The sequence below is a fragment of the Ctenocephalides felis genome, unplaced genomic scaffold (genome assembly GCF_003426905.1).
Source record: "Ctenocephalides felis isolate EL2017-DRISC unplaced genomic scaffold, ASM342690v1 CF-g0.4_SCAFFOLD_01886, whole genome shotgun sequence".
Lineage (NCBI taxonomy): Eukaryota > Metazoa > Arthropoda > Insecta > Siphonaptera > Pulicidae > Ctenocephalides > Ctenocephalides felis.
In genome coordinates this window covers 117,255,134-117,262,754 of record NW_020538040.1, presented here as the reverse complement: position 1 = coordinate 117,262,754, position 7,621 = coordinate 117,255,134, and the positions used below count along the sequence as shown (strand labels likewise).

The 7,621-nt window shown below is 39.4% G+C and overlaps 2 non-coding genes across 2 annotated transcripts; both read left to right on the top strand.

Annotated features, from left to right (window-relative positions):
- The first annotated feature begins 4,686 nt into the window (after positions 1–4,686).
- Positions 4,687–6,613, top strand: LOC113378904. The gene has a single exon (XR_003367251.1). It is a non-coding gene; the product is annotated as a small subunit ribosomal RNA (ribosomal RNA).
- Positions 6,614–7,310: 697 nt separating this feature from the next.
- On the top strand, positions 7,311–7,465 carry LOC113378989. The gene has a single exon (XR_003367301.1). It is a non-coding gene; the product is annotated as a 5.8S ribosomal RNA (ribosomal RNA).
- The last annotated feature ends 156 nt before the right edge of the window (positions 7,466–7,621 follow it).

The following is a 7,621-nucleotide window of genomic DNA, read 5'->3' as shown; positions in this document are numbered from 1 at the left end:
GGGTTCCAAATGTAGATTGATCCACTCTCCAATGGGGTGCTAGATCCGTCCAACCTTTTCCTGGTGTCGTGGGCAGAGCTTAAAGTTATAATAAAATAACAACACTGGTATGAGTCTCCTCAGAACCGTGAGCACTTTATATTGGTATAGGCTGAAAGAGTCTTTACGCAAAGTAGAATACAAACATTGAATCTAATTTTGACTATAACTTTATTTAATCTTTAATAACTTCACATCACAAACTAGCATAGATTCGTGCTAAGACATACTCTCTTTAAGACATTATTGAACTGGATTCTCTCCTAAGACATCACTGCCTTTGCTGGACGATAACTACTCTATTTATTCAGTATAAGACGTGACATATGTGTACTTCCGTATTCGTGCGCTGGCCTTGTACTTTGATTATTTATTAAACCCGCACGAAATGCATTGTTACACAATACTATTTGAATTTTTTTAAAAAATTATTGATTATTTTTATTTCTCGAATTTTTAATTACGGTACGAAAAGTTCAAGCAATTTGCCTTAAGGTACGAAGCCATGCGCCCTACTAGTTTATGTGATATGTTGCTTGCTAAATATATTGATATATGCAACGACGACAAAGTTCGTTATCTGTCAAATGCGAGATGATCTAGTCATACGTCCATAAAATGCAAGATTTATGACGTTTCGAATTCATATTTTGACTCGTGTTGATACTATACTGTATCGCCTCGGACAAGTGAATGCCAGTGTACAGCATCAAAATCCAATTTCAATATATAATGAAGAACTATATGTTAGTTCGTCATCATCATGAGTAAAAACAAACAGTCGTTTATAGAGATAATTTTTTTTTGAAATTGTTCGAAATTTTTATTCAAATTGGGATATTTTATAAGTCATGATATAAGACGTATATATATATATATATATATATATATATATATATATATATATATATTAGAGTGGGCCAATTTTTTGCATATTGAGGCACCTCGCTAATTTAACTTTTTACATCATTTGAAACAATATTGTAAAAAAAAGCATAACCCGCAAATGAATTTAAAGTCAGCGAAAAATTTCAAACATTTTTTAATTTAAAGTAAAAATTGAAAAATCTCATGAAAAATATATTATGACATATATCGAGTTATACATCATTTTATTCGTAATTTTATTCTGCATCTTTCGTACGAACAAAGTTTTTTTGTATCTTTCACGGTTTAGACAGAATAAGGCAATCTGTGTAGTTGTTAACTTGTCAAAATGCAAAGTGCGGATAGGTTAGAGCAACACTCCTCACGATTCGATATTTCTCTAAAGAAAACATATAAACTATTATACATCGTTAGAAAGGTCTCAAAATTCTTAGTTTTTTTCCCATACATCACAACTTCGAATTCCGAACGGTGTGGCCTACAGGCGAGTTGCCGTCGTAAAATTTCAGGAAAATCGGAAAATCTCGAGAAAATTATATGAACACACTTAACCATTCCTATACCATTTTATTCATAATTTTATTCTGCATCTTTCGTACGAACAAAGTTTTTTTGTATCTTTTACGGTTTAGACAGTATAAGGCAATCTGTGTAGTTGTTAACTTGTCAAAATGCAAAGTGCGGCTAGGTTAGAGCAATACTCCTCACGATTCGATATTTCTCTAAAGAAAACATATAAACTATTATACATCATTAGAAAGGTCTCAAAATTCTTAGTTCTTTTTCCATACATCACAACTTCGAATTTTGCACGGTGTAGCCTACAGGCGAGTTGCCGTCGTGAAAATTTGGAAAAATCGAAAAATCTAGAGAAAATTATATGAACACACCTAACCATTTATATACCATTTTATTCATAATTTTATTCTGCATCTTTCGTACGAACAAAGTTTTTTCGTATCTTTTACGGTTTGATGTTATAGAGCAATATGTGAAGATGTTAACTTGTCAAAATGCAAAGTGCGGCTAGGTTGGAGCAATACTCCTCACGATTCGATATTTCTCTAAAGAAAACATATAAACTATTATACATCATTAGAAAGGTCTCAAAATTCTTAGTTCTTTTTCCATACATCACAACTTCGAATTTTGCACGGTGTAGCCTACAGGCGAGTTGCCGTCGTGAAAATTTGGAAAAATCGGAAAATCTAGAGAAAATTATATGAACACACCTAACCATTTATATACCATTTTATTCATAATTTTATTCTGCATCTTTCGTACGAACAAAGTTTTTTCGTATCTTTTACGGTTTTGATGTTATAGAGCAATATGTGAAGATGTTAACTTGTCAAAATGCAAAGTGCGGCTAGGTTGGAGCAATACTCCTCACGATTCGATATTTCTCTAAAGAAAACATATAAACTATTATACATCATTAGAAAGGTCTCAAAATTCTTAGTTCTTTTTCCATACATCACAACTTCGAATTTTGCACGGTGTAGCCTACAGGCGAGTTGCCGTCGTGAAAATTTGGAAAAATCGGAAAATCTAGAGAAAATTATATGAACACACCTAACCATTTATATACCATTTTATTCGTAATTTTATTCTGCATCTTTCGTACGAATAAAGTTTTTTTGTATCTTTTACGGTTTAAGAGAAAATCGAGGAAAACTGGTTTGAACATTTATTGTAAAATTAGAAAATTTAAACAAATAATTATAAAAAATAATATAACTATATATAAATTTGTTTCATATTCATTGAGATCTATAAAAATCAATAAATACATAATTTTATACAAAAGTTTAAAAAAACCCAAAAAACACCTAAAAACTCAATAATTAACTATAATTCATATTGTCCATATATATAAAACTGTTTGAACATCTAACAAAATTTTCGACAAAAATTTTTCTATCATAAGGGTTCACAGTTCGAAATTTTCCCAGACTTTTGTCTTGACGATTCACACCGTAAGCGCGAGCAGGCCCTCGCCGCAGGTCAAATGCACATCGCTTGGGACTCAGTCAAATACCTACGCTGTGGCCGCGCGCCTTATATAGGGGAATAGGTCGTGTCGAGTGCGATGCGAGCAAGCTCAGGCTAAAGTACGCTATGTTGTTCGGGCGGGTACGGATATCATTCCCCGGTGTAGTTTTTACATCATATTCGATACTTTTAGTCTGTCAATGATATATTAGCGTAACTTTTAATAATGTTGTGAGCCACATCTAGAATTATATACCCCGTACATATTCGGATGCTGGTTTGCGGCTATAGATAACTGGTGGTAGGATCATTCGTTTTTAAACGTTCGATCAGAGAGAGTTGAAATTATTTGGGTCTGCGGACCGCAAATATGAAATCTATATATTTTAATAATATAAAATTTTACAAATTGACTACGGTCAAATATATGTGAAAATAGCAGAACTAGCAAAGCTTCTCGCAGCGATGGTCTTTCGTTTTATGAACGTTTGATCGGAGCGAGTTGAAATTATTTGGGTCTGCGGACCACAAATATGAAATCTTGTGATTACTCGACAAATTATTGCTGTAATCAAGTGCGCTCCTATAGTATAATATACTGTGGGCAAAAGCTTCTGGCAATGATCATTCGTTTCATTAACGTTTGACCGGAGCTAGTCGCAAAATATTGCGCAGTGTGCAAAAGCAGCGTGACGCAGTTTACAACCGCTTAGCGCTCTTATGCATTGTGTGAGAGCACTGCCATGTATATCTGCTCGGTATCGCCAGATGCCTGAGCGAATGACGAAGTTCGTTGTGAAAACGGCGTTCTTTTTGAATATTATACTTTAAACGCATAGCTCAATCAATTCTTTGGGCGCTAGATGAAAGTCTAGTGTTTTAAAGTCGATTGTAGTAAACGCTTGCGTTAGTATTCTATATACTCTGCACATTTTATTCAAATTGTGCGAATTTGAACATTCGCTTCATTGCGTTGTTTTAAGAAAATGAAAAATCAGCGAAAGCAGATTTTTCAATCTCACACACAGTGAAATATTCATATTTCAATTTTAAAGCGAGGACGTTTGTTTTTGGACCACAACGTGCTCTAAAATTGCTAAAGTGGTTGCGCGTCCTAGAGAATTTATTTTCTTGCGACCCGCCATATAGCCTGTCCAGACCATCGCGGTGATGGTTCGCACGGTAACCCGAGGCGACCCGTCGCTGCAGGTCAAACTGTCGTAGACCGTGTCTAGAATAATATACGCCGTATATGTTCGGATGTCGGTTTACGGCCGGGTTCTGGACCTTATTTATAAGTGTTCAACCATACTGTACAGCATATCCGCGGGCATGTGTCGTTGACGCAAAGACTCTTATGCGGAAAATAAAATATACAAATGCAATCAACTCAATACTCTCCGAGCGAGAATAAAAGTTAGTTATAACGATGAATTCTTATAATGAATTCGCCCCGACGTTTTCAATCTAACGAAGGGTAAAGAGACTGTTTGAAATTAACTGGGTCTGCGGACCGCAAATTTCATGTACGGACCGCCGTTTCGACGGTTGTTAAAGGTCTAGCCTCTGTGTAAGCGCAGAATATATAAAATATCAAGTCGCGATGTAAACTGTTCGTCATGTCCAGGGAATATCGTACGACTCAGATATATATATGTAAGAAAATTCGTTGTTTAGAAATATTCATCGAACTTTTCTATACAAAGTGTGGTCTCTCGGGTGACGCCGAGGGACATTTACGCACTATGCTATTATATATATAGCACCCTGGTTGATCCTGCCAGTAGTATATGCTTGTCTCAAAGATTAAGCCATGCATGTCTCAGTGCAAGCCACATTAAGGTGAAACCGCGAATGGCTCATTACATCAGTTATGGTTCCTTAGATCGTACCCACATTACTTGGATAACTGTGGTAATTCTAGAGCTAATACATGCAAATAGAGTTCCGACCAGAGATGGAAGGAATGCTTTTATTAGATCAAAACCAATCGGTGGCGGGCTTGCCTTGCTCACCGTTTGACTTGGTGACTCTGAATAACTTTGTGCCGATCGCACGGTCTAGTACCGGCGACGCATCTTTCAAATGTCTGCCTTATCAACTGTCGATGGTAGTTTCTGCGACTACCATGGTTGTTACGGGTAACGGGGAATCAGGGTTCGATTCCGGAGAGGGAGCCTGAGAAACGGCTACCACATCCAAGGAAGGCAGCAGGCGCGCAAATTACCCACTCCCGGCACGGGGAGGTAGTGACGAAAAATAACGATACGGGACTCATCCGAGGCCCCGTAATCGGAATGAGTACACTTTAAATCCTTTAACGAGGATCTATTAGAGGGCCAGTCTGGTGCCAGCAGCCGCGGTAATTCCAGCTCTAATAGCGTATATTAAAGTTGTTGCGGTTAAAAAGCTCGTAGTTGAATCTGTGTCCCACACTGTCGGTTCACCGCTCGCGGTGTTCAACTGGCATGTCTGTGGGACGTCCTACCGGTGGGCTTAGCCCGTAAAAAGGCGGCCCAACTCAAAATCCTACCAAGGTGCTCTTCACCGAGTGTCGAGGTGGGCCGGTACGTTTACTTTGAACAAATTAGAGTGCTTAAAGCAGGCTCATTCGCCTGAATATTGTGTGCATGGAATAATGGAATAGGACCTCGGTTCTATTTTGTTGGTTTTCGGAATTCCGAGGTAATGATTAATAGGGACAACTGGGGGCATTCGTATTGCGACGTTAGAGGTGAAATTCTTGGATCGTCGCAAGACGGACAGAAGCGAAAGCATTTGCCAAATGTGTTTTCATCAATCAAGAACGAAAGTTAGAGGTTCGAAGGCGATCAGATACCGCCCTAGTTCTAACCATAAACGATGCCAGCTAGCGATCCGCCGAAGTTCCTCCGATGACTCGGCGGGCAGCTTCCGGGAAACCAAAGCTTTTGGGTTCCGGGGGAAGTATGGTTGCAAAGCTGAAACTTAAAGGAATTGACGGAAGGGCACTACAAGGAGTGGAGCCTGCGGCTTAATTTGACTCAACACGGGAAACCTCACCAGGTCCAGACACCGGAAGGATTGACAGATTGAGAGCTCTTTCTTGATTCGGTGGGTGGTGGTGCATGGCCGTTCTTAGTTGGTGGAGTGATTTGTCTGGTTAATTCTGATAACGAACGAGACTCTAGCCTGCTAAATAGACGTACTTTCTGGTATCGCAAAGACCCTCCGCTTCGGCTTCGGTCGTTGTTGGTTGTGGTTCTCACTACCGGCGTACAAATATATCTTCTTAGAGGGACAGGCGACATTTAGTCGCACGAAATTGAGCAATAACAGGTCTGTGATGCCCTTAGATGTTCTGGGCCGCACGCGCGCTACACTGAAGAGATCAGCAGGTTTTCCTTGGCCGAAAGGTCCGGGTAATCCGTTGAAGCCTCTTCGTGCTAGGGATTGGGGCTTGCAATTCTTCCCCATGAACGAGGAATTCCTAGTAAGCGCGAGTCATAAGCTTGCGTTGATTATGTCCCTGCCCTTTGTACACACCGCCCGTCGCTACTACCGATTGAATTATTTAGTGAGGTCTTCGGACCGGTGCGCGGCAGCGTTTCGACATTGCCGATGTTGCTGGGAAGATAACCAAACTTGATTATTTAGAGGAAGTAAAAGTCGTAACAAGGTTTCCGTAGGTGAACCTGCGGAAGGATCATTAACGTACATTTACTATTAAGTGAATGAAACGTGTGCTATATGTCGCAATATAATGTTGCAGACTAAATGTTGTGCGCTCCCATAGTATAATATACTGTGGGCAAAAGCCTCTGGCAATGATCATTCGTTTCATTAACGTTTGACCGGAGCTAGTCGCAAAATATTGCGCAGTGTGCAAAAGCAGCGTGACGCAGTTTACAACCGCTTAGCGCTCTTATGCATTGTGTGAGAGCACTGCCATGTATATCTGCTCGGTATCGCCAGATGCCTGAGCGAATGACGAAGTTCGTTGTGAAAACGGCGTTCTTTTTGAATATTATACTTTAAACGCATAGCTCAATCAATTCTTTGGGCGCTAGATGAAAGTCTAGTGTTTTAAAGTCGATTGTAGTAAACGCTTGCGTTAGTATTCTATATACTCTGCACATTTTATTCAAATTGTGCGAATTTGAACATTCGCTTCATTGCGTTGTTTTAAGAAAATGAAAAATCAGCGAAAGCAGATTTTTCAATCTCACACACAGTGAAATATTCATATTTCAATTTTGAAACGAGATTTTGTATCTCGGACCGAAACGCGAAAGCTTTACGGTGTACTAATTGTAACCATAAAATCATACTAGTTTCAGAATCGCCCGAGTTATCTTAAACGATTTCGAGGGGATCACGATCGAAACATGTATAAATATATATAAAATCACCCTGAACGGTGGATCACTTGGCTCGTGGGTCGATGAAGAACGCAGCTAATTGCGCGTCGACATGTGAACTGCAGGATACATGAACATTGACATTTCGAACGCACATTGCGGTCCTCGGATACTGTTCCCGGACCACCTCTGGCTGAGAGTCGTATAACATTACCAGACTGCCGCTTGCTTTAAACGGCTTGCCGGCGAATGATGGAGTTTCGCGTAAATGCGTGCTCTTAAATAATTCACTCAACGTGTGAGCCAGTCCACTTTGCAACATCGGACATTACCGTTCGTTGACGTTCTGTGGGATTACG